The 26,972-nt window shown below is 34.1% G+C and overlaps 1 protein-coding gene across 14 annotated transcripts in view; it reads left to right on the forward strand.

Annotated features, from left to right (window-relative positions):
• LOC131805907 (uncharacterized) overlaps positions 1-26,972 on the forward strand; it is a 496,437-nt gene that overhangs the window by 178,977 nt on the left and 290,488 nt on the right. For 2 of the 14 annotated variants that reach the window (XR_009343883.1, XR_009343888.1), the window contains 2 exons: positions 24,769-24,850; positions 24,907-25,887. The exons of 1 other annotated variant lie outside the window; for it this stretch is intronic. The gene's annotated coding sequence lies outside the window, so the exon portion shown is untranslated. Of the gene's footprint in view, positions 1-3,543; positions 4,175-8,586; positions 9,325-9,355; positions 9,607-24,768; positions 25,888-26,972 lie in introns of those variants that run through there. 11 more of the 14 variants (XR_009343884.1, XR_009343892.1, XR_009343877.1 and 8 more) reach the window with 9 other exon arrangements.

A 26,972-nucleotide genomic window follows, 5' to 3' on the forward strand; every position in this document is an offset into this window, starting at 1 on the left:
GTGTCCACCTGTCTGTCTGTTGTAATTACGATACTGATATGGCATTTTATTGTATTGTGTCTGGAATGTTTGGTATTAGAAACGTTATCGGGATGTTATAAAGGCATTACATTGTGTACGTTATAAAGCGAACCATTCAATAGACCACATAACAAGACTGCTCTATCTCCATAATGAATTTGTTGTAATTTGTTAAAAATCAAACAAGTTGCGGGAATCCTTTAAATAAGATTAATAGTATATGATGACTATAAAACATAATTTTAAAGCATAATTTCGCATTTCAGTCCTGCCATACTATTTATGGTAACAAAGGCCAAAATTTGTTTTAATTTCTCTTTTTAGCGTTAAGTAATTATATGGAAATATTTTCTATAAAATCAATAAAGAACAATTTGTTATTATAGATATTAATATAGATGTTAATATAGATATTGAAAATCAACAAATATTCTTCTTTAACTATATGTTAGAAATAATTAGTTGATTTCATTCTAAGCCTACTAAAAATAAAAATGTTTTGTTATGTTTCTTTCAATAAATATAAAAGATTCATTTGATTTGCAGAAAGTTATATTTCGTTTTCAAAGGGTTTTACTTCAAATGCAAATTGTTGTCCGCTACAAAAGGTTTAACTTCCACTGCAAAAGCTTTCATTTCCGCTGCAAAAAAGTATCAATTCAATTGTAAAAGTTTTCATTTAATCCGAAAATGATATAAATCAAATATTATGTATCAATTCTCATGTTCTGGACCAAAATCTGTTCTGTCTCCATCGTTTGTGGATGTTTAACATCAAGGTATTCCGCAGATCAGATGGTAGATATGTAGTTAAAGTTTCATTTAAACAAAATTTAACACTTTGCTTCTTCAAGACGTACTGCCATGGGTCAATTTTTATGGATAGAAAAAAACCTTGAACGAAATTCATATCAGAATACCTATCTTTAGGTCATATGAAAAAAGATTTCCAACCTAGAAATTGTTGACCATACCCGCTTTCTTTTCTCATCAGACCTACTTTGCAAAACGATTTAATGATCACCATCGAAATGGAGACATTCAGAAAATGTGCCGCCAAATTCTTGTTCATGAAAACGAACAACAGTGTCTGTTCAAAAGAACATAATTTTTACACATAATATAGTTAGTCTTTGTTAGCGTAACGTGGACATTCAATAATTACGAAAATCCTCAGCATATATACGCACATACAGCAACCAAAAACCAATAACTCTTTATCTTTTTTTCTTGTCGTTTGTAAACACGTTAAAAAAATAAAAATACACACAGTATTCTACTTAGCTTAGACATTTATATTACTTTGCTCCTCCTGCATAAGCTTTTTCCTTACAAGGACTCACAAAAGATGTTCTAACGGGGTTTCAATTTGTTCTGCAAAACACTTTCGCTTTATCTTGTGGGTTTGTGGGTTCTTAACTTTCTGGCACCAGATACTTGTTAATGTTTTCATATATCGAAAGACATTCCAATTATTGTATCGATCTTCTGCTCGATTCTGTTGGCTCTCGCCTTTTTGACGACCGTTACGGGGCTTTATTACATTTGTTTTTATTTTCGCCAGTAACACATTCTTATTAGGCTCGTTGTACAAAAACATGTTTCCCACTCTCATTGCTTTCAGCACCGTTTTCCCCTTGCTTATTATGCTTGCATATTTTTCTCCAAATATTACGTCATCTTTTACTGCTACTTTGCCTGCCGAAATAGGTCAGGCACAAATAACACATAGTTAAGCACAACGTCACCCTCATTTATTAGAATTCGCTCCTTCCCATTTGCTAGAATTGTTTTATTACCAGCCAGGGAGATTTCTTCTTGGTGTTTCTCAAACGTCGTAAACAAATTACGGTTAGAGCACAAATGTGGAGTGGCACCACTTTCAAAACGCCAGACGTTCTTATTGAGATTGTTGTTGTCAATCTTCTGATGATTGCCTTCATTCATATTCCTCGGAAAAATTTACTTTCAAAGCGCTAAATTTTGACAAATCATCACCTTGACTCTAGCGCAACTACAAAATTCTCGAATGTTTTTAAAAAAACGCAAATCTGCTCTCGGTGGTTTCTTCGTTCAAAGTGAAACTTATTCTACTTACAAACTACACAAGTTAACTTAACGGTAAGAACAAATCTATTTGCAAGTCAGTATGTGGATCACACTAAGTGATCTTCGCATATTTATTCTTATTATGTTGTATGTTGTAAGAGCGTAACATGGACATTCAATAATTACAACACCTTTAGATTACCATTGTATAAAAGTGCAAAACGTAAAAAACCAGTAAAGAAGCTGAAAATTCGGCCGGGCCGAACTTTGAATACCCTACATCGTTTGGAACGAACTTGGCAATTTTCAAAAGAAAAAAAAAATAAAATCCGTTAAAAAAATCATAAAAATATTGAATGTTACCGTTATATCAGGGTCTATACGCGGACCTGCGACTTTTGCCATAAACCATTAAAAATATCGAATATCGGGTGGTACCGTTATATGGGGGCTATGCGAAGACGTTGACCTGTACCGACAATTTTCTGTCATAGGCTGTAGTATCCGTTACGAACTTCAAATACTAAACTTGAAACAATTCCGGTGAATAATGCCGCTAAATCCTCAAAATACCGAATCTCTGTAGGTACCATTATATGGGAACTGTACAAACAATTTTCTGTCATAGGCTGTAGTACCCATTACGAACTTTAAATAACAAATTTGAAACATGTCCGGTTAATTATGTCGCTTAAATCACTAAAATGCGGAAAGAAGGGAGGTACCATTATATGGGGGTTATAGCAAAACGTGGACCTACATGACACACTTTCAACACCAAAAGCCCTGCAGACATAATACACATTTGAGCAAAATTTTATCAACCTACTTAATTTCGTTTGGAAGCTAGAGTAATTTCCAGAGACGGATATATAATTATATTTACATACATACGCGTGTAACATATTTACTTTGAGTGGTAAATCGTCTCGTTATAATTCACATATATATTTTTGAAATTAAACCTTTTCATTTGACGTTTTTCTTTTGTTGATAGTGAATAATTAGTACGTTGGGAACAAACAAATAAATTGCAAATTGAGTTGTGGCGTGTGTATGACTACAGTTAAAGATAATTCTGGACCTTTTTATTTATCGCACATCTATATGTTAAGACTCATTCGCCAGACCGATTCGTTTTTCTTTTTTTGATAGTGACTAGTTAGCACGTTGGGAACAAAAATAATGTAAATTGAGTTGTGGCGTGGGTATGACTACATTCAAAGGTAATTTAGACTTTTTTATTTATCGTACATGATCGATTAGCGTTCTATGTTTACATTTAATTACCCAAAAATTTCTGCCGAAAAATACAAAGAGGTTCGTAATTGCCTCGTTATTACGACTCGAAAGATTCAATTCGCTGAAGACTATAAAAGACCATTTCTAAAAATAGCTCGCTATGCTTACCACTAATTATCGTCCCACATTCCATATCTTGGGCGAACAGATTTTCAGACACATTCTTTTTAGGTCCTGATCAACTGGAGCGGGCTCGAAAGAGTTGGGATCAGACTCCAGGATAGAGACTCCAGGCTGGTAAAATCATAGCGGATGCGAAAACGGTCATCAATGAATTTATTTGCGGCAAACGAAAGTAGTAGGTAAGTTTATATGTAGAAAGATGCGGATGTAGGTCTTGGAACTTGCCAATTTGCAGTTCTAACATATTTTGTTGTCATTACACAATCCCTACGGTTAATATAGTGAATTTAAGAGCAAAATTGCTAATTTCATATTTTTAAGCATGAAGGCTGCTGTCTTTAATGATTGGAGCGAGTAGGGAATGATTGCCAGTATTTTTGTTCAGTATATTATCATCAATCTCAACAGAGTCGGATGTACAAACTCCATTCAATGAAGGGGATGTCCACCAATGATTTGAGGTTTGTTTCCCAATTTGTCAAAAGCAGTCTAAATAAACTGTCTCTTAAAGAATCGCAAACTATTTTATTCTCAACAACACAATCAAAAGTTTGCATGATATCCCGGTCACATTGTATACAGGTCTTCTTGTTGCACTATAGAACTAACGTAGGTGTAAATGCACCGGAATTGCTCTCCTAAAAAAATAGAATTAAAAACACACAATAGTTTTAGATTTTAAATTAAACATAAAACTGTCACTTTATTGGTAGTATATTAATAAAAAATAGGGAAAATAGAAAATTTGGCAAAGGAATACCTATGTTACGATATATCGATACGAAGATTAAAAATCGAAAGGTGCCGTCGGCACAAATCAGTTCTCGTTAGAAAACTGCTAGTTGACGGATCAAAGTTGTAGCAATAAGGAGTAGTCAGTTTTCTATCGAGTATGCAAAATCAAACACAATGAAATTAGACCGACACAAAAGTGGTCCATCTCCAAATAATGGAAATTGATTAAATTAATATTTCTTGCTTTAACATTAGACGAAGTTGTTCGTAATGGTGGTAATGAATGTTGTAGCACGGTTTGAATAGTATGTGTTGTAATATGTATATAATATCTTCAGATTAAATGAAACCTTTTGCAATTAAAATGAAACCTTTCGCAGCGGAAATGAAACATTTTGTAGTAGAAATTAAAATTTTTGCAGTGAAAATGAAACGTTTTGCAGTAGAAATGAGACCTTATGCATTTGAAACGAAACCTTTTGCAACCGAAATGAACCTTTAAAATTTATTGAAAGGAGCATAACAAAACATTTTTATTTTATTTTATTTTAGCATGTTTTAAATAAAATCAACAAAATATTACAAATAAAAAAGTAAAGAGGAAATTTTATTGTTGATTATTAATATCTTTATGTTTATAATACTAGTCCTTAAATTTTCAGTTTCACAATATCATAAAGCGCAATTGTAGATGTATAAAAAGTAAAATTTTTGTTTTTCAAGGCCTTATCTCCTTTAATACCTTTTAAAACCCTACAACATGGATAGGAGGGTATATTAAATATTCGTCGTAGACCTCATAAAGTATGTACAATCATGATCTTAGTTTATTTAATGTGTCCACCTGTCTGTCTGTTGTAATTACGATACTGATATGGCATTTTATTGTATTGTGTCTGGAATGTTTGGTATTAGAAACGCTATCGGGATGTTATAAAGGCATTACATTGTGTACGTTATAAAGCGAACCATTCAATAGACCACATAACAAGACTGCTCTATCTCCATAACGAATTTGTTGTAATTTGTTAAAAATCAAACAAGTTGCGGGAAACCTTTGAATAAGATTAATAGTATATGATGACTATAAAACATAATTTTAAAGCATAATTTCGCATTTCAGTCCTGCCATACTATTTATGGTAACAAAGGCCAAAATTTGTTTTAATTTCTCTTTTTAGCGTTAAGTAATTATATGGAAATATTTTCTATAAAATCAATAAAGAACAATTTGTTATTATAGATATTAATATAGATGTTAATATAGATATTGAAAATCAACAAATATTCTTCTTTAACTATATGTTAGAAATAATTAGTTGATTTCATTCTAAGTCCACTAAAAATAAAAATGTTTTGTTATGTTTCTTTCAATAAATATAAAAGATTCATTTGATTTGTAGAAAGTTATATTTCGTTTGCAAAGGGTTTTACTTGAAATGCAAATTGTTTTCCGCTACAAAAGGTTTAACTTCCACTGCAAAAGCTTTCATTTCCGCTGCAAAAAAGTACCAATTTAATTGTAAAAGTTTTCATTTAATCCGAAAATGATATAAATCAAATATTCTGTATCAATTCTCATGTTCTGGACCAAAATCTGTTCTGTCTCCATCGTTTGTGGATGTTTAACATCAAGGTATTCCGCAGATCAGATGGTAGATATGTAGTTAAAGTTTCATTTAAACAAAATTTAACACTTTGCTTCTTCAAGACGTACTGCCATGGGTCAATTTTTATGGATAGAAAAAAACCTTGAACGAAATTCATATCAGAATACCTATCTTTAGGTCATATGAAAAAAGATTTCCAACCTAGAAATTGTTGACCATACCCGCTTTCTTTTCTCATCAGACCTACTTTGCAAAACGATTTAATGATCACCATCGAAATGGAGACATTCAGAAAATGTGCCGCCAAATTCTTGTTCATGAAAACAAACAACAGTGTCTGTTCAAAAGAACATAATTTTTACACATAATATAGTTAGTCTTTGTTAGCGTAACGTGGACATTCAATAATTACGAAAATCCTCAACATATATACGCACATACAGCAACCAAAAACCAATAACTCTTTATCTTTTTTTCTTGTCGTTTGCAAACACGTTAAAAAAATTAAAATACACACAGTATTCTACTTAGCTTAGACATTTATATTACTATGCTCCGCCTGCATAAGCTTTTTCCTTACAAGGACTCACAAAAGATGTTCTAACGGGGTTTCAATTTGTTCTGCGAAACAATTTCGCTTTATCTTGTGGGTTTGTGGGTTCTTAACTTTCTGGCACCGGATACTTGTTAATGTTTTCATATATCGAAAGACATTCCAATTATTGTATCGATCTTCTGCTCGATTCTCGCCTTTTTGACGACCGTTACGGGGCCTTATTACATTTGTTTTTATTTTCGCCAGTAACACATTCTTATTAGGCTCGTTGTACAAAAACATGTTTCCCACTCTCATTGCTTTCAGCACCGTTTTCCCCTTGCTTATTATGCTTGCATATTTTTCTCCAAATATTACGTCATCTTTTACTGCTACTTCGCCTGCCGAAATAGGTCAGGCACAAATAACACATCGTTAAGCACAACGTCACCCTCATTTATTAGAATTCGCTCCTTCCCATTTGCTAGAATTGTTTTATTACCAGCCAGGGAGATTTATTCTTGGTGTTTCTCAAACGTCGTAATCAAATTACGGTTAGAGCACAAATGTAGACAAATGTGTGGCACCACTTTCAAAACGCCAGACGTTCTTATTGAGATTGTTGCTGTCAATCTTCGCCAAACTTGTGTACTGATGATTGCCTTCATTCATATTCCTCGGAAAAATTTACTTTCAAAGCGCTAAATTTTGGCAAATCATCACCTTGACTCTAGCGCAACTACAAAATTCTCGAATGTTTTTAAAAAAACGCAAATCTGCTCTCGGTGGTTTCTTCGTTCAAAGTGAAACTTATTCTACTTACAAACTACACAAGTTAACTTAACGGTAAGAACAAATCTATTTGCAAGTCAGTATGTGGATCACACTAAGTGATCTTCGCATATTTATTCTTAATGTGTGCTGTATGTTGTATGTTGTAAGAGCGTAACATGGACATTCAATAATTACAGCACCTTTCGATTACCATTGTATAAAAGTGCAAAACGTAAAAAACCAGTAAAGAAGCTGCAAATTCGGCCGGGCCGAACTTTGAATACCCTACACCGTTTGGAACGAATTTGGCAATTTTCAAAAGAAAAAAAATAAAATCCGTTGAAAACTCTGTTAAAATCATAAAAATATTGAATGTTACCGTTATATCAGGGTCTATACGCGGACCTGCAACTTTTGCCATAAACCATTAAAAATATCGAATATCGGGCGGTACCGTTATATGGGGGCTATGCGAAGACGTTGACCTGCACAGACAATTTTCTGTCATAGGATGTAGTATCCATTACGAACTTCAAATACCAAACTTGAAACAATTCCGGTGAATAATGTTGCTGAATTCTTAAAATACCTAATCATGGGGGTAACGTTATATGGGGGCTATATGAAGACGTGGACCTGTACCGACAATTTTCTGTCATAGGCTGTAGTATCCGTTACGAACTTCAAATACTAAACTTGAAACAATTCCGATGAATAATGCCGCTAAATCCTCAAAATACCGAATCTCTGTAGGTACCATTATATGGGAACGGCACAAACAATTTTCTGTCATAGGCTGTAGTACCCATTACGAACTTTAAATAACAAATTTGAAACATGTCCGGTTAATTATGTCGCTTAAATCACTAAAATGCGGAAAGAAGGGAGGTACCATTATAAGGGGGTTATAGCAAAACGTGGACCTACATGACACACTTTCAACACCAAAAGCCCTGCAGACATAATACACATTTGAGCAAAATTTTATCAACCTACTTAATTTTGTTTGGAAGCTAGAGTAATTTCCACAGACGGATATATAACATAGACAAATGAAAATATAGACAACGAAATGCTCTCACCGTTTATCTTCGAAAAAAATCGAATCAGCAGATGTCGTTCATATCGTTTCAGGGGTTTGAGTGGGAATATTGAAGTCACTCATTTCTAAAACGTTAAAAATAACAAAAACTGTAGGATATTTGTCAGTTGAAAATTATTTCATAATAAAAGAAATGTGAAAAGTACGTGATGACATCGAAAAATATAGGAATATTCCAGTGAAATTCTTGAAAAACGATAAAATGTGTTTTCGAAGTCGAGTGGCTTGAACGCGTAAATCAGCATGTTGACTACGCACAACATGATAAGAGCCACCTGGATAAAAAGACAAAACTAACTTTTCGTTGTCTATATTTTCATTTGTCTATGTATATAATTATATTTACATACATACGCGTGTAACATATTTACTTTGAGTGGTCAATCGTCTCGTTATAATTCACATATATATTTTTGAAATTAAACCTTTTCATTCATTTCATTTGTCGTGTTTCTTTTGTTGATAGTGAATAATTAGTACGTTGGGAACAAACAAATAAATTGCAAATTGAGTTGTGGCGTGTGTATGACTACAGTTAAAGATAATTCTGGACCTTTTTATTTATCGCACATGTATATGTTAAGATTCATTCGCCAGACCGATTCGTTTTTCTTTTTTTGATAGTGACTAGTTAGCACGTTGGGAAAAAAAATAATGTACATTGAGTTGTGGCGTGGGTATGACTACATTCAAAGGTAATTTGGACTTTTTTATTTATCGTACATGATCGATTAGCGCTCTATGTTTACATTTAATTACCCAAAAATTTCTGCCGAAAAATACAAAGAGGTTCGTAATTGCCTCGTGATTACGACTCGAAAGATTCAATTCGCTGAAGACTATAAAAGACCATTTCTAAAAATAGTTCGCTATGCTTACCACTAATTATCGTCCCACATTCCATATCTTGGGCGAACAGATTTTCAGACACATTCTTATTAGGTCCTGATCAACTGGAGCGGGCTCGAAAGAGTTGGGATCAGACTCCAGGATAGAGACTCCAGGCTGGTAAAATCATAGTGGATGCGAAAACGGTCATCAATGAATTTATTTGCGGCAAACGAAAGTAGTAGGTAAGTTTATACATAGAAAGATGCGGATGTAGATCTTGGAACTTGCCAATTTACAGTTCTAACATATTTTGTTGTCATTACCCAATCCCTACGGTTAATATAGTGAATTTAAGAGCAAAATTGCTAATTTCATATTTTTAAGCATGAAGGCTGCTGTCTTTAATGATTGGAGCGAGTAGGGAATGATTGCCACTATTTTTGTTCAGTATATTATCATCAATCTCAACAGAGTCGGATGTACAAACACCATTCAATGAAGGGGATGTCCACCAATGATTTGAGGTTTGTTTCCCAATTTGTCAAAAGCAGTCTAAATAAACTGTCTCTTAAAGAATCGCAAACTATTTTATTCTCAACAACACAATCAAAAGTTTGCATGATATCCCGGTCACATTGTATACAGGTCTTCTTGTTGCACTATAGAACTAACGAAGGTGTAAATGCACCGGAATTGCTCTCCTAAAAAAATAGAATTAAAAACACACAATAGTTTTAGATTTTAAATTAAACATAAAACTGTCACTTTATTGGTAGTATATTAATAAAAAATAATTGAAATAAATAACAAGTAAAAAAGTAGTAAGTTCGGCCGGGCCGAACTTTGAATACCCTCCACCATTTGGAACGAATTAGAAAATGTTCAAAAAAATAAAATCCAATAAAAATTATTTTAAAATCTTCAAAATATCTAATATAGGAAGGTGCCGATATATGGGGGGATATACGATATTGTGGACATATAAAGACAAATCTATGTCTGCGTGTAAAGTACTCACAAGGAACACCTTGTATGGATTTTCAGATAATTCCATTGGAAAAAGTGGCTAAAATCATCAAAATACCGAATATAGGGGAGTACCGTTATATGGGGTATATTCGATATTGTGGACCTATATAGACAATTCCGTTTCAGGGGTAAAGTGCTCACAAAGAACTCCGTGTGTGGATTTTCAGACAATACGATTGGAAAATGTGGCTAAAATCATCAAAATACCGAATATCGCGGGGTACCGTTATATGGGAGCTATACGTTGTCGTTAACCTATACAGAGAATTCTCTGTCGGGGAGTAAAGTGCTCACAAAGAACCCCTTGTGTACAAAGAACCCCTTGTGACCATTCCGTTGAAAGATATGGCTAAAAACATCAAAATACCGAATATCGGGGGTACCGTTATATGAGGGCTATACGATATCGTGGATCTATATAGATAATTCTCTGCCGATGTATAAAGTACCCACAAGGAACTCCTTGTGAGGATTTTCAGACAATTCCGATGAAAAATGTGGGTCAAATCATAAAATATCGGATATCGGGAGGTACCGTTATATGGGGGCTATACGATATTGTGGACCTATATAGATAATTCTCTGCCGAGGTATAAAGTACCCACAAGGAACTCCTTATGTGGATTTTCAGACAATTCCGTTGAAAAATGTGGGTAAAATCATCAAAATACCGAATATCGGGGGGTACCGTTATATAGGGGATATACGATACCGTGGACCTATATAGACAATTCTTTTTGAGGAGGTAAAATGCCCACAAGGGACTCCTTTTGTGGAATTTCAGACAATTCCATTGAAAAATGTGGCTAACATCATCAAAATACCGAATATCGGGGGTACCGTTATATGGGGGCTATACGATATTGTGGACCTATATAGATAATTCTCTGCCGAGGTAAAAAGTACCCACAAGGAACTCCTTATGTGGATTTTCAGACAACTCCGTTGAAAAATGTGGGTAAACTAATCAAAATACCGAATATCGGGGGGTACCGTTACATGGGGGATGTACGATATTGTGGACCTATATAGATGATTCTCTACCGAGATATAAAGTACCCACAAGGAACTCCTTGTGTGGATTTTCAGACAATTCCATTGAAAAATGTGGCTAACATCATCAAAATACCGAATATCGGGGGTACCGTTATATGGGGGCTATACGATATCGTGGACCGATATAGATAATTCTCTGTCGAGGTATAAAGTACCCACAAGGAACTACTTGTAAGGATTTTCAGACAATTTCATTGAAAAATGTGGCTAACATCATCAAAATACCGAATATCGGGGGTACCGTTATATGGGGGCTATACGATATCGTGGACCGATATAGCCCATCTTCGAACTTGACCTGCCTGCAGACAAAAGAGAGATCTGTGCAAAATTTTAGCTTCCTATCTTAAATCGTTTAGACTGTAGCGTGATTACAACAGACGGACCGACGGACAGACGGACGGACAGGGCTATATCGTCTTAGAATTTTACGCTGATCAAGAATATATATACTTTGTTGGGTCTAAAATGATTATTTCGATGAGTTACAAACGGAATGACGAACTTAATATACCCTCCATACCTTTTTTGGTGGAGGGTATAAAAATGTTCCTAGAGTCCTAAGTCTATTAGTTTCCGAGATATTTGCGATCGTTTGAAGTTGAAGGCCGCTTGTCAATTTTCAGGAAAATTTCCAACTTCTTGAAATGAAGGCTGTTATCTCTATGTTTAAATAAAATACATCTAATATTAGAGCTGATTTAGTGTAAAAAATGTTCCTCGACACAATGGAACCATTCCTAGAGTCCTAAGTCTATTAGTTTCCGAGATATTTGCGATCGTTTGAAGTTGAAGGGCACTTGTCAATTTTCAGGAAAATTTCCAACTTCTTGAAATGATGGCTGTTATCTCTTTATTTAAAAAAAAAATTAGAGCTGTTTTTAGAGTGAAAAATGTTCATCGACACAATGGAACCATTCCTAGAGTCCTAAGTCTATTAGTTTCCGAGATATTTGCGATCGTTTAAAGTTGAAGGGCGCTAGTCAATTTTCAAGAAAATTTCCAACTTCTTGAAATGAAGGCTGTTATCTCTTTGTTTAAATAAAATACAACTAATATTAGAGCTGTAGGACCATTCCCATAGTCCTAAGTCTTTTAGTTTCCGAGATATTTGCGATCGTTTGAAGTTGAAGCGCACTAGTCAATTTTCATGAAAATTTCCAACTTCTTGAAATGAAGGCTGTTATCTCTTTGTTTAAATAAAATACATCTAATATTAGAGCTGTTTTAGTGTAAAAAATGTTCCTCGACACAATGGAACCATTCCTAGAGTCCTAAGTCTATTAGTTTCCGAGATATTTGCGATCGTTTGAAGTTGAAGGGCACTAGTCAATTTTCAGGAAAATTTTCAACTTCTTGAAATTAAGGCTGTTATCTCTTTGTTTAAATAAAATACATCTAATGTTAGAGCTGTTTTTAGTGTAAAAAGTGTTCCTCGACACAATGGAACCATTCCCAGAGTCCTAAGTCTATTAGTTTTCGAGATATTTGCGATCGTTTGAAGTTGAAGGGCACTAGTCAATTTTCAGGAAAATTTCCAATTTCTTGATATGAAGGCTGTTATCTCTTTGTTTAAATAAAATACATCTAATATTAGAGCTGTTTTTAGTGTAACAAATGTTCGTCGACACAATGGAACCATTCCCAGAGTCCTGAGTTTATTAGTTTCCGAGATATTTGCGATCGTTTGAAGTTGAAGGGCGCTAGTCAATTTTCAAGAAAATTTCCAACTTCTTGAAATGAAGGCTGTTATCTCTTTGTTTAAATAAAATACAACTAATATTAGAGCTGTTTTTAGTGTAAAAAATGTTCCTCGACACAATAGAACCTTTCCCAGAGTTCTAAGTCTATTAGTTTCCGAGATATTTGCGATCGTTTGAACTTGAAGCGCACTAGTCAATTTTCAGGAAAATTTCCAACTTCTTGAAATGAAGGCTGTTATCTCTTTGTTTAAATAAAATACATCTAATATTAGAGCTGTTTTAGTGTAAAAAAAGTTCCTCGACACAATGGAACCATTCCTACAGTCCTAAGTCTATTAGTTTCCGAGATATTTGCGATCGTTTGAAGTTGAAGGGCACTAGTCAATTTTCAGGAAAATTTCCAACTTCTTGAAATTAAGGTGGTTATCTCTTTGTTTAAATAGAATCAAAATACCGAATATCGGGGGGTACCGTTACATGGGGGCTATACGATATCGTGGACCTATGTGGACAATTCTCTGCCGAGGTATAAAGTACTCACAAGGAACTCCTTTTGTGGATTTTCAGACAATTCCGTTGAAAAATGTGGGTAAAATCATCAAAATACCGAATATCGGGGGGTACCGTTACATGGGGGCTATACGATATCGTGGACCTATATGGACAATTCTCTGCCGAGGTATAAAGTACCCACAAGGAACTCCTTGTGTGGATTTTCAGACAATTCCGTTGACAAATGTGGGTAAAATCATCAAAATACCGAATATCGGGTTGTACCGTTACATGGGGGCTATACGATATCGTAGACCTATATGGACAATTCCCTGCCGAGGTATAAAGAACCCACAAGGAACTCCTTGTGTGGATTTTCAGACAATTCCGTTGAACAATGTGGGTAAAATCATCAAAATACCGAATATCGGGGGGTACCGTTACATGGGGGCTATACGATATCGTGGACCTATATGGACAATTCTCAGCCGAGGTATAAAGTACCCACAAGGAACTCCTTGTGTGGATTTTCAGACAATTCCGCTGAAAAATGTGGGTAAAATCATCAAAATACCGAATATGGGGGGGTACCGTTATATGGGGGCTATATGATATCATGGACCGATATAGCCCATCTTCGAACTTGACCTGCCTGCAGACAAAAGAGAGATCTGTGCCAAATTTTAGCTTCCAATCTTAATTCGTTTAGACTGTAGCGTGATTACAACAGACGGACAGACGGACGTACAGGGCTAAATCGTCCTAGAATTTTACGCCGATCAAGAATATATATACTTTGTTGGGTCTAAAATGATTATTTCGATGAGTTACAAACGGAATGACGAACTTAATATACCCTCCATACCTTTTTTGGTGGAGGGTATAAAAATGTTCCTCGACACAATGGCACCATTCCTAGAGTCCTAAGTCTATTAGTTTCCGAGATATTTGCGATCGTTTGAAGTTGAAGGGCACTAGTCAATTTTCAGGAAAATTTCCAACTTCTTGAAATCATGGCTGTTATCTCTTTATTTAAAAAAAAAAAAAAAATTAGAGCTGTTTTTAGAGTAAAAAATGTTCCTCGACACAATGGAACCATTCCTAGAGTCCCAAGTCTATTAGTTTCCGTGATATTTGCGATCGTTTGAAGTTGAAGGGCGCTAGTCAATTTTCAAGAAAATTTCCAACTTCTTGAAATGAAGGCTGTTATCTCTTTGTTTAAATAAAATACAACTAATATTAGAGCTGTTTTTAGTGTAAAAAATATTCCTCGACACAATAGAACCATTCCCATAGTCCTAAGTCTATTAGTTTCCGAGATATTTGCGATCGTTTGAAGTTGAAGGGCACTAGTCAATTTTCAGGAAAATTTCCAACTTCTTGAAATGAAGGCTGTTATCTCTTTGTTTAAATAAAATACATCTAATATTAGAGCTGTTTTTAGTGTAAAAAATGTTCGTCGACACAATGGAACCATTCCCAGAGTCCTGAGTCTATTAGTTTCCGAGATATTTGCGATCGTTTGAAGTTGAAGCGCACTAGTCAATTTTCAGGAAAATTTCCAACTTCTTGAAATGAAGGCGGTTATCTCTTTGTTTAAATAAAATACATCTAATATTAGAGCTGTTTTAGTGTAAAAAATGTTCCTCGACACAATGGAACCATTCCTAGAGTCCTAAGTCTATTAGTTTCCGAGATATTTGCGATCGTTTGAAGTTGAAGCGCACTAGAAAATTTTCAGGAAAATTTCCAACTTCTTGAAATGAAGGCTGTTATCTCTTTGTTTAAATAAAATACATCTAATATTAGAGCTGTTTTTAGTGTAAAAAGTGTTCCTCGACACAATGGAACCATTCCCAGAGTCCTAAGTCTATTAGCACTAGTCAATTTTCAGGAAAATTTCCAATTTCTTGATATGAAGGCTGTTATCTCTTTGTTTAAATAAAATACATCTAATATTAGAGCTGTTTTTAGTGTAACAAATGTTCGTCGACACAATGGAACCATTCCCAGAGTCCTGAGTCTATTAGTTTCCGAGATATTTGCAATCGTTTGAAGTTGAAGGGCGCTAGTCAATTTTCAAGAAAATTTCCAACTTCTTGAAATGAAGGCTGTTATCTCTTTATTTAAAAAAAAATTTAGAGCTGTTTTTAGAGTAAAAAATGTTCCTCGACACAATGGAACCATTCCTAGAGTCCCAAGTCTATTAGTTTCCGTGATATTTGCGATCGTTTTAAGTTGAAGGGCGCTAGTCAATTTTCATGTTATCTCTTTGTTTAAATAAAATACAACTAATATTAGAGCTGTTTTTAGTGTAAAAAATGTTCCTCGACACAATAGAACCATTCCCATAGTCCTAAGTCTATTAGTTTCCGAGATATTTGCGATCGTTTGAAGTTGAAGCGCACTAGTCAATTTTCAGGAAAATTTCCAACTTCTTGAAATGAAGGCTATTATCTCTTTGTTTAAATAAAATACATCTAATATTAGAGCTGTTTCAGTGTAAAAAATGTTCCTCGACACAATGGAACCATTCCTAGAGTCCTAAGTCTATTAGTTTCCGAGATATTTGCGATCGTTTGAAGTTGAAGGGCACTAGTCAATTTTCAGGAAAATTTCCAACTTCTTGAAATTAAAGCTGTTATCTCTTTGTTTAAATAAAATACATCTAATATTAGAGCTGTTTTTAGTGTAAAAAGTGTTCCTCGACACAATGGAACCATTCCCAGAGTCCTAAGTCTTTTATTTTGCGAGATATTTGCGATCGTTTGAAGTTGAAGGGCACTAGTCAATTTTCAGGAAAATTTCCAATTTCTTGATATGAAGGCTGTTATCTCTTTGATTAAATAAAATACATCTAATATTAGAGGTGTTTTTAGTGTAACAAATGTTCGTCGACACAATGGAACCATTCCCAGAGTCCTGAGTCTATTAGTTTCCGAGATATTTGCGATCGTTTGAAGTTGAAGGGCGCTAGTCAATTTTCAAGAAAATTTCCAACTTCTTGAAATGAAGGCTGTTATCTCTTTGTTTAAATAAAATACAACTAATATTAGAGCTGTTTTTAGTGTAAAAAATGTTCCTCGACACAATAGAACCATTCCCATAGTCCTAAGTCTATTAGTTTCCGAGATATTTGCGATCGTTTGAAGTTGAAGCGCACTAGTCAATTTTCAGGAAAATTTCCAACTTCTTGAAATGAAGGCTGTTATCTCTTTGTTTAAATAAAATACATCTAATATTAGAGCTGTTTCAGTGTAAAAAATGTTCCTCGACACAATGGAACCATTCCTAGAGTCCTAAGTCTATTAGTTTCCGAGATATTTGCGATCGTTTGAAGTTGAAGGGCACTAGTCAATTTTCAGGAAAATTTCCAACTTCTTGAAATTAATTCTGTTATCTCTTTGTTTAAATAAAATACATCTAATATTAGAGCTGTTTTTAGTGTAAAAAGTGTTCCTCGACACAATGGAACCATTCCCAGAGTCCTAAGTCTTTTATTTTGCGAGATATTTGCGATCGTTTGAAGTTGAAGGGCACTAGTCAATTTTCAGGAAAATTTCCAATTTCTTGATATGAAGGCTGTTATCTCTTTGATTAAATAAAATACATCTAATATTAGAGGTGTTTTTAGTGTAACAAATGTTCGTCGACACAATGGAACCATTCCCAGAGTCCTGAGTCTATTAGTTTCCGAGATATTTGCGATCGTTTGAAGTTGAAGGGCGCTAGTCAATTTTCAAGAAAATTTCCAACTTCTTGAAATGAAGGCTGTTATCTCTTTGTTTAAATAAAATACAACTAATATTAGAGCTGTTTTTAGTGTAAAAAATGTTCCTCGACACAATGGAACCATTCCTAGAGTCCTAAGTCTATTAGTTTCCGAGATATTTGCGATCGTTTGAAGTTGAAGCGCACTAGTCAATTTTCAGGAAAATTTCCAACTTCTTGAAATGAAGGCTGTTATCTCTTTGTTTAAATAAAATTTATATAATATTAGAGCTGTTTTAGTGTAAAAAATGTTCCTCGACACAATGGAACCATTCCTAGAGTCCTAAGTCTATTAGTTTCCGATATATTTGCGATCGTTTGAAGTTGAAGGGCACTAGTCAATTTTCAGGAAAATTTCCAACTTCTTGAAATTAAGGCTGTTATCTCTTTGTTTAAATAAAATTAAAATACCGAATATCGGGGGGTACCGTTACATGGGGGCTATACGATATCGTGGACCTATATGGACAATTCTCTGCCGAGGTATAAAGTACTCACAAGGAACTCCTTGTGTGGATTTTCAGACAATTCCGTTGAAAAATGTGGGTAAAATCATCAAAATACCGAATATCGGGGGGTACCGTTACATGGGGGCTATACGACATCGTGGACCTATATGGACAATTCTCTGCCGAGGTATAAAGTACCCACAAGGAACTCCTTGTGTGGATTTTCAGACAATTCCGTTGACAAATGTGGGTAAAATCATCAAAATACCGAATATCGGGTTGTACCGTTACATGGGGGCTATACGATATCGTAGACCTATATGGACAATTCTCTGCCGAGGTATAAAGTACCCACAAGGAACTCCTTGTGTGGATTTTCAGACAATTCCGTTGAAAAATGTGGGTAAAATCATCAAAATACCGAATATCGGGGGGTACCGTTACATGGGGGCTATACGATATCGTGGACCTATATGGACAATTCTCTGCCGAGGTATAAAGTACCCACAAGGAACTCCTTGTGTGGATTTTCAGACAATTCCGTTGAAAAATGTGGGTAAAATCATCAAAATACCGAATATCGGGGGGTACCGTTATATGGGGGCTATACGATATCGTGGACCGATATAGCCCATCTTCGAACTTGACCTGCCTGCAGACAAAAGAGAGATCTGTGCAAAATTTTAGCTTCCAATCTTAATTCGTTTAGACTGTAGCGTGATTACAACAGACGGACAGACGGACGGACAGGGCTAAATCGTCCTAGAATTTTACGCCGATCAAGAATATATATACTTTGTTGGGTCTAAAATGATTATTTCGATGAGTTACAAACGGAATGACGAACTTAATATACCCTCCATACCTTTTTTGGTGGAGGGTATAAAAATGTTCCTCGACACAATGGAACCATTCCCATAGTCCTAAGTCTATTAGTTTCCGTGATATTTGCGATCGTTTGAAGTTGAAGGGCGCTAGTCAATTTTCAAGAAAATTTCCAACTTCTTGAAATGAAGGCTGTTATCTCTTTGTTTAAATAAAATACAACTAATATTAGAGCTGTTTTTAGTGTAAAAAATGTTCCTCGACACAATAGAACCATTCCCATAGTCCTAAGTCTATTAGTTTCCGAGATATTTGCGATCGTTTGAAGTTGAAGCGCACTAGTCAATTTTCAGGAAAATTTCCAACTTCTTGAAATGAAGGCTGTTATCTCTTTGTTTAAATAAAATACATCTAATATTAGAGCTGTTTTAGTGTAAAAAATGTTCCTCGACACAATGGAACCATTCCTAGAGTCCTAAGTCTATTAGTTTCCGAGATATTTGCGATCGTTTGAAGTTGAAGCGCACTAGACAATTTTCAGGAAAATTTCCAACTTCTTGAAATGAAGGCTGTTATCTCTTTGTTTAAATAAAATACATCCAATATTAGAGCTGTTTAGTGTAAAAAATGTTCCTCGACACAATGGAACCATTTCTAGAGTCCTAAGTCTATTAGTTTCCGAGATATTTGCGATCGTTTGAAGTTGAAGGGCACTAGTCAATTTTCAGGCAAATTTCCAACTTCTTGAAATGAAATGACTCACAAGGAACTCCTTGTGTGGATTTTCAGACGATTCCGTTGAAAAATGTGGGTAAAATCATCCAAATACCGAATATCGGGGGGTACCGTTACATGGGGGCTATACGATATCGTGGACCTATATGGATAATTCTCTGCCGAGGTATAAAGTACCCACAAGGAACTCCTTGTGTGGATTTTCAGACAATTCCGTTGAAAAATGTGGGTAAAATCATCAAAATACCGAATATCGGGGGGTACCGTTATATGGGGGCTATACGATATTGTGGGCCTATATAGATAATTCTCTCCCGAGGTATAAAGTACCCACAAGGAACTCCTTGTGTGGATTTTCAGACAATTCCGTTGAAAAATGTGGGTAAAATCATCAAAATACCGAATATCGGGGGGTACCGTTGTATGGGGGCTATACGATATCATGGACCGATATAGCCCATCTTCGAACTTGACCTGACCTAAAATGATTATTTCGATGAGTTACAAACGGAATGACGAACTTAATATACCCTCCATACCTTTTTTGGTGGAGGGTATAAAAATAGGGAAAATAGAAAATTTGGCAAAGGAATACCTATGTTATGATATATCGATACGAAGATTAATAATCGAAAGGTGGCGTCGGCACAAATCAGTTCTCGTTAGAAAACTGCTAGTTGACGGATCAAAGTTGTAGCAATAAGGAGTAGTCAGTTTTCTATCGAGTATGCAAAATCAAACACAATGAAATTAGACCGACACAAAAGTGGTCCATTTCCAAATAATGGAAATTGATTAAATTAATATTTCTTGCTTTAACATTAGACGAAGTTGTTCGTAATGGTGGTAATGAATGTTGTAGCACGGTTTGAATAGTATGTGTTGTAATATATATATAATATCTTCAGATTAAATGAAACCTTTTGCAATTAAAATGAAACTTTTCGCAGCGGAAATGAAACATTTTGTAGTAGAAATTAAAATTTTTGCAGTGAAAATGAAACGTTTTGCAGTAGAAATGAGACCTTATGCATTTGAAACGAAACCTTTTGCAACCGAAATGAACCTTTAAAATTTATTGAAAGGAGCATAACAAAACATTTTTATTTTAGCATGTTTTAAATAAAATCAACAAAATATTACAAATATAAAAGTAAAGAGGAAATTTTATTGTTGATTATTAATATCTTTATGTTTATAATACTAGTCCTTAAATTTTCAGTTTCACAATATCATAAAGCGCAATTGTAGATGTATAAGAAGTAAAATTTTTGTTTTTCAAGGCCTTATCTCCTTTAATACCTTTTAAACCCCTACAACATGGATAGGAGGGTATATTAAATATTCGTCGTAGACCTCATAAAGTATGTACAATCATGATCTTAGTTTATTGAATGTGTCCACCTGTCTGTCTGTTGTAATTACGATACTGATATGGCATTTTATTGTATTGTGTCTGGAATGTTTGGTATTAGAAACGCTATCGGGATGTTATAAAGGCATTACATTGTGTACGTTATAAAGCGAACCATTCAATAGACCACATAACAAGACTGCTCTATCTCCATAACGATTTTGTTGTAATTTGTTAAAAATCAAACAAGTTGCGGGAATCCTTTAAATAAGATTAATAGTATATGATGACTATAAAACATAATTGTAAAGCATAATTTCGCATTTCAGTCCTGCCATACTATTTATGGTAACAAAGGCCAAAATTTGTTTTAATTTCTCTTTTTAGCGTTAAGTAATTATATGGAAATATTTTCTATAAAATCAATAAAGAACAATTTGTTATTATAGATATTAATATAGATGTTAATATAGATATTGAAAATCAACAAATATTCTTCTTTAACTATATGTTAGAAATAATTAGTTGATTTCATTCTAAGCCTACTAAAAATAAAAATGTTTTGTTATGTTTCTTTCAATAAATATAAAAGATTCATTTGATTTGCAGAAAGTTATATTTCGTTTGCAAAGGGTTTCACTTCATATGCAAATTGTTTTCCGCTACAAAAGGTTTCATTTCCACTGCAAAAAATATAATTTCAATTGCAAAAGTTTTCATTTAATCCGAAAATGATATAAATCAAATATTCTGTATCATTTCTCATGTTCTGGACCAAAATATGTTTTGTCTACAGCGTTTGTGGATGTTTAACATTAAGGCATTCCGCAGATCATATGGTAGATATGTAGTTAAACTTTCATTTAAACAAAATTTAACACTTTGGTTCTTCAAGACGTACTGCCATGGGCCAATTTTTATGGATCGAAAAAAACCTGAACGAAATTCATATCAGGTCATATTAAAAAAGATTTCCAACCTAGAAATTGTTGACCATAACCGCTTTCTTTTCTCACCAGACCTACTTTGCAAAACGGTTTAATTTAAACGAACAACAGTCTCAAAGGATTTTGTTTTGAACGTCTCAGATACAGAAAGTAAATGACTACGGTTTGCAAATCGTTACTTTTAGGGTTAACTGTACGCCATATTTAATTAAATCGATATTCCAACTGTATCGATAACCAACGTTTAAAGTAGCGATGAAATTCGAGCCTGCAGCGTGGTTAATCCCATCCTAACAGTTGTGGACCGATGGAATAAATAGGGATGAAGTAAATAAGACCCATTCATTGTCAAATATTTCTGAAATAAAAAATTAAATCCCTCGTTGGATTTATTACTCTATCGAGAGCAAAATACTAATACGAAATATATTAATGGACTCATTTACTATTACATGGATTAGCAAACCACCTTATAACTGAAAAACAGTTGTGGTTAACAAGGTTTCTGCAATATTAGATAATGTCGGTAATGCCAATATGGGACACGTCTCATCTGCCGATAATCCGAGTCTGTCCAAAATGGTTATCCGAAGAACCTCAACACTGACCAAAATACTTGCTTATGTATTCCGCATTATTCGCGGATATAGATAGTTTGTACCCCCTGGTCTGCGAAATAAATATTACTAGTTAATGAAATCTCATTTGCAAAGGATTTGGTATGGTTCCGTTATATCCAACATAATAACCCACATCCTTTCTCCTAATCATTTTGAATTGTTCGTATATTCTTTTCCAGAAAACAAACACAATTGTTCCCACTGTATTTTAATGTAATCAATTCTAGAAAACGATAACTGCATTTGAAAAAAATTGCTTGGATTTTAGGATTTAGATAATACGATTCATTTCCTTTATACTTAAGTGTTAAAATTGTTAAAGCTAATTGCTCTTTCAAATAATTCTACGAATAAGTTTTAATGAAAATCCAAGACAAGTAGTTTATTTGTTGGTTCAGAGAATAATTTGTAAGATATATATTGTTTTCGAGTGAATTGCTATTGGAGTCCTGTAACAATTGGCTAGGCCTTTACTAACGGTCAGTTTTTTTCTGAAGCCTATTAGTGAATAAATGGAACAACTGATAACTATTAAAATTCTTCTGAAGTATTTGTTGGGTTATATAGACTTACTGTCCCATACTTTAGATATGTTTTTTCAGATTGCCTATTTTCTTACTATATCTTCTTACATTGGAAAGGTAATGTCATTTCAAATATGCATTCCATAGTAGTTTATATGAAGTGACACAACAAAGCAAGTATTTTTTATTTACATTTCTCCAAACAATTTTGTAAAAAATGTGTATAATCAATTCAATATGTATATGTTTAAAATATCAAGACTGAAGGTGGAGTTGCAAACATAAGGAACATTTTACCACATGCACTCCTAGGTTTCCTATATTTGGGCAAGTCTTTACTTCCAGATTTATTGACCCTATAAAATTCCGTTAGTGCTTTTTATATATCGGTTGTAAAACCAACCAATGCAATGTGCGTATCAACACCGGCTACGGTACAATGTTCTAAATTTCCTCCTTTTAAAAAGTACAAAAGCTGTAAATTCGGCCGGGCCGAACTTTCAATACCCTCCACCGTTTGGAACGAATTTGGCAATTTCCAAAAAAAACTTGAATAAAAAACTCGTTGACTAATGTCACTAAAATCATCAAAGTACCGAATATCGGGAGGTACCGTTCTATAGGGGCTGTATGAAGACATGGACCTGTACAGAAAATTTTCTGTCGTAGGCTGTAGTATCCGCTACGAACTTAAAAAATCAAAATTGAAACAATTCCGCTGAATAATGTCGCTAAAATCCTCAAAATACCGAATAATGGGGGTACCGTTATATGAGGGCTATACGAAGACATGGACCCGCACAGACAATTTTTTCGAGAAGTTACAAACGGAATGACAATCTTAATATACTCTCCATACTATGGTGGAGGGTATATTAAAGTTTTATTAGGTAGCCGGCCTTTTAGGGGCGCTAGAGCTAATTAATAAAACATTGGAGGACCATATCCCTGGTATGGATTTCAGTATATAAATTGCTGTATTCAGGACCCCGTGAGGCCTTAACCCCTACGGTTTACCAAAGAAATAGTAATTTAATAAATTTACATTGCTTGGAAATTCATCTCTTTTTTTTGGTTCTAATTTCATTGCGTGTGATTTTGCATGTTCGTTGGAAAACTGCCTACTTCTTATTGTTACAACTTTAACCTGTCAACTAGCAGTTTACTAACGAGTATTGATTTGCCCCAACGGCATATTAATCTTCGTATCGGTCGAACGTAACACGTGTAGTCTTTTTGCCAATTTTTCTATTTTCCCTAGTTTTATTTATTTATTTATTACCAAACAACTATAATTTGAATTTAAAATCTAAAACAATTGTGTGGTTTTATTTCTTTTCTTTTATTTATCAGAGCACAATTTCGGTACATTTACATTTTGATTCATTCGAACCGGACGCGCGCCTTTAGAAACCTTTGCTAATTTTATTTTGTTTTTTTTTTACGCAGCCATCAAAAACATAATAATCATTCTTATTAACATCATGCCCCATCATCATCACCTGCATAAACAAAACATAGGTATTTTTTTATTTTTGGGAACTCACGTTTCAAAAATAAAAAAATTAAAAATATAAATAATAATAATAATAACAAATGAAAACAAACAAGCGTCCACAATTGAACAGTACAAACAAGTGAAAATAAATATTTATTGCAAAATATTAATTGTTGAAAAAGTGCTTAAAATTGGTTCAAATAGTGAATTTTTCTATTTGTGAGCGGTGGTAATATTATTAAAAAAGCAATCTTGTTATCTTTCGATTATTTATTAATAAAAATAAATATTATATATAAAATATTAATAAAAGTAAACTTTTATGTAAAATAAAATCTCTCACATTCCCTTTCGAAAGAGCATAACGTAAAAAAGTAACACCACCAAATTGCTAAAATTTTGTAATATTCCTGTTGCTTCGATGTTTAATAATACATAATAGTCGAGTAGTCATGTGTAGAAGTTTTTGGAACCCTCCATGGCCTTATGGGCTAGTTACCTAGTATTAATTGAAAATAAATAAATAAAAAAATAATCATATTTATGTATGTAAATATGATTATTTTTTTATTTATTTATGTTACACGTGTAACATATTTATGTTGAGTGATCAAACGTCTCGTTATAATTCACATACATATCTTTGAAATTAAACCTTTTTTTTCGTTTTCTTTTGTTGATAGTGAATAATTAGTACGTTGGGAACAAAGAACAAAGAAATAAATTGCAAATTGAGTTGCGGCGTTTGTATGACTACAGTTGAAGGTAATTCTGGACATTTTAATTTATCGCACATGCATATGTTAAGATTCATTCGCTAGACCGATTCACGTTCTAGGTTCACATTTAATTAACTAAACCCTCCGATTTCTGCCGACCTTTTCCCCAAGTCTAATAGTGCGACTTTATTGTGTCGGGCCGACCTTCCCAGTGCGAGCTACTTGCTCAAAACAGAGTCTCGTCTATTCATCGATAGAAGACCAATTAAGATAACCCATTTCCGACCTAGACGGAATTTGGATACGCCAAATCACAGTCACATCCGTATTTGTTGCCACTCTTTAGTGGCAAGGGTTTCAGATCTTTGCCACGTAACCCCTCACAAAGCCGTCAATGAAAAGGTCTAGGAGGCATTCCTACGATTGCATATCCCTCATTTTTCCGACCAAGTCGGGTTGCGTTGGTGCTGGGCGCTGATGTATATTCGAAGGTGGTGAATCATCGTGTACAGACGCATCGCAGATTACCTATAGCACAATACACCATATCTGTTTGGGTATTGCCTGGAACTTGCTACAATTAAAAGAACTTAAAAAATCCGAATTTTCTAACACATGAATTTTACAAAAATCAATTTCAATTGCTCACAAAACGACACCGCATCTCCTATTTCGTTATATATAGCATTTTCATATTAAATGAAACATTCTGCAATTGAAATGAAACTTTTTGCAGCGGAAATGAAAATTGTTGCAGTTTAGATGAAACTTTTGCAGTGGAAATAAGGCCTTTGGCAGCGGAAATGAACCCATTTGCATTCGAAGTGAAACCTTTTGCAACCGAAATAGAATTTTTTGCCAATCAAATGAAACTTTAGATTTATAGAAAGAAACATAACAAAACATTTTTAATTTTAGTAGGTTTAAAATGAAATTAACTAATTATTTCTAATATATTTATTGATTATTAATATCTATATTTTTATACTATTTCTTAAATTTTCAGTGTACACGAATGTATATATAATAATATAATAATTCTAATAAATATTCTTCATTGTAACTAACTATAGCTAGGCGCTATCTAACCGAAGTAATTTGTTTTCATAAAAAATGGATTTAGTGTAAGTAAACAACTTTTTGTTGGGATAGGCTGAAGAGATACCATCAAAAGTTGATAGGGCAGACATTTGAAAGATCTGTCATCGATACGAGACCATATGATCTGCAAGTTATCTAGTGTTCAACTATAAAAACGATCAAAGATCACTTGGCTTTAGCCTAATCAAAGCACGCGTCCCAAAGGACCTTGTTTATAATGCATGTATTAGCATCAGAATTGCCATAGTTATCCAAATAACTATGAACCATAACTGATATAATGAACCTTTTGTGGTTTCACTGTTAATTCGTGTGTACTTACCCATGACGGCTTTAGTGCTAGCGTTGTGAATGTATATTTTATAAACGAGATTTCAGACCAGGGGGTAGAATCTGTTTACATCCGCGCATAAAGCAGAAGACATAAGCAAGTACTCGTAATGCTCGATTCCACCTTGAAAATATTTGTAGGCTTCTCCATCAATTTGAGTATGAAAATAAATTACTCGAGTGAACCTTCTTGAAAAGCTAGTGGCTTTGCACAATCTTGAGGTTCTTCGGATAACCATTTTGGACCATGTTATCACAAGATACTGGATTTATGTTCAGCAGCAGTACATCCACGAGTACCAATATCAGTCGAATTATCGACAGATGAAACATGTCCCCGATTGGTATTACCGCCATTATCTAATATTGCAGAAACCTTGTTAGCTACAAAAAATTTCCACAGATGGTTTGCTAATCGATGTAATGGTGGAATGAATCCATTAATAGATTCCATGATTCGAAACTTCGAGATTTTCACCAAAAATTTTAACATCTTGTTAACATTGCTTCTCCATACACTTCATCTCTGGGCCTCAATTCTTGTTCTATGAAATTTTAATATGAATCCTTTTTCTTAAAAAAAATGAAATGTCAACTGAAAATTTTTAAAATGGAAATATTTTTTATTTCATATTCTCATAGAACAAGAATTGAGCCCCTTGACAGACTACTCGTTCTAAGTGGTGCAACTCTAATATATGTAATATTATCCGTAGAGGTGGAAACTTACCAACTGT

The sequence above is a fragment of the Musca domestica genome, unplaced genomic scaffold (genome assembly GCF_030504385.1).
Source record: "Musca domestica strain aabys unplaced genomic scaffold, Musca_domestica.polishedcontigs.V.1.1 11, whole genome shotgun sequence".
Classification (NCBI taxonomy): domain Eukaryota; kingdom Metazoa; phylum Arthropoda; class Insecta; order Diptera; family Muscidae; genus Musca; species Musca domestica.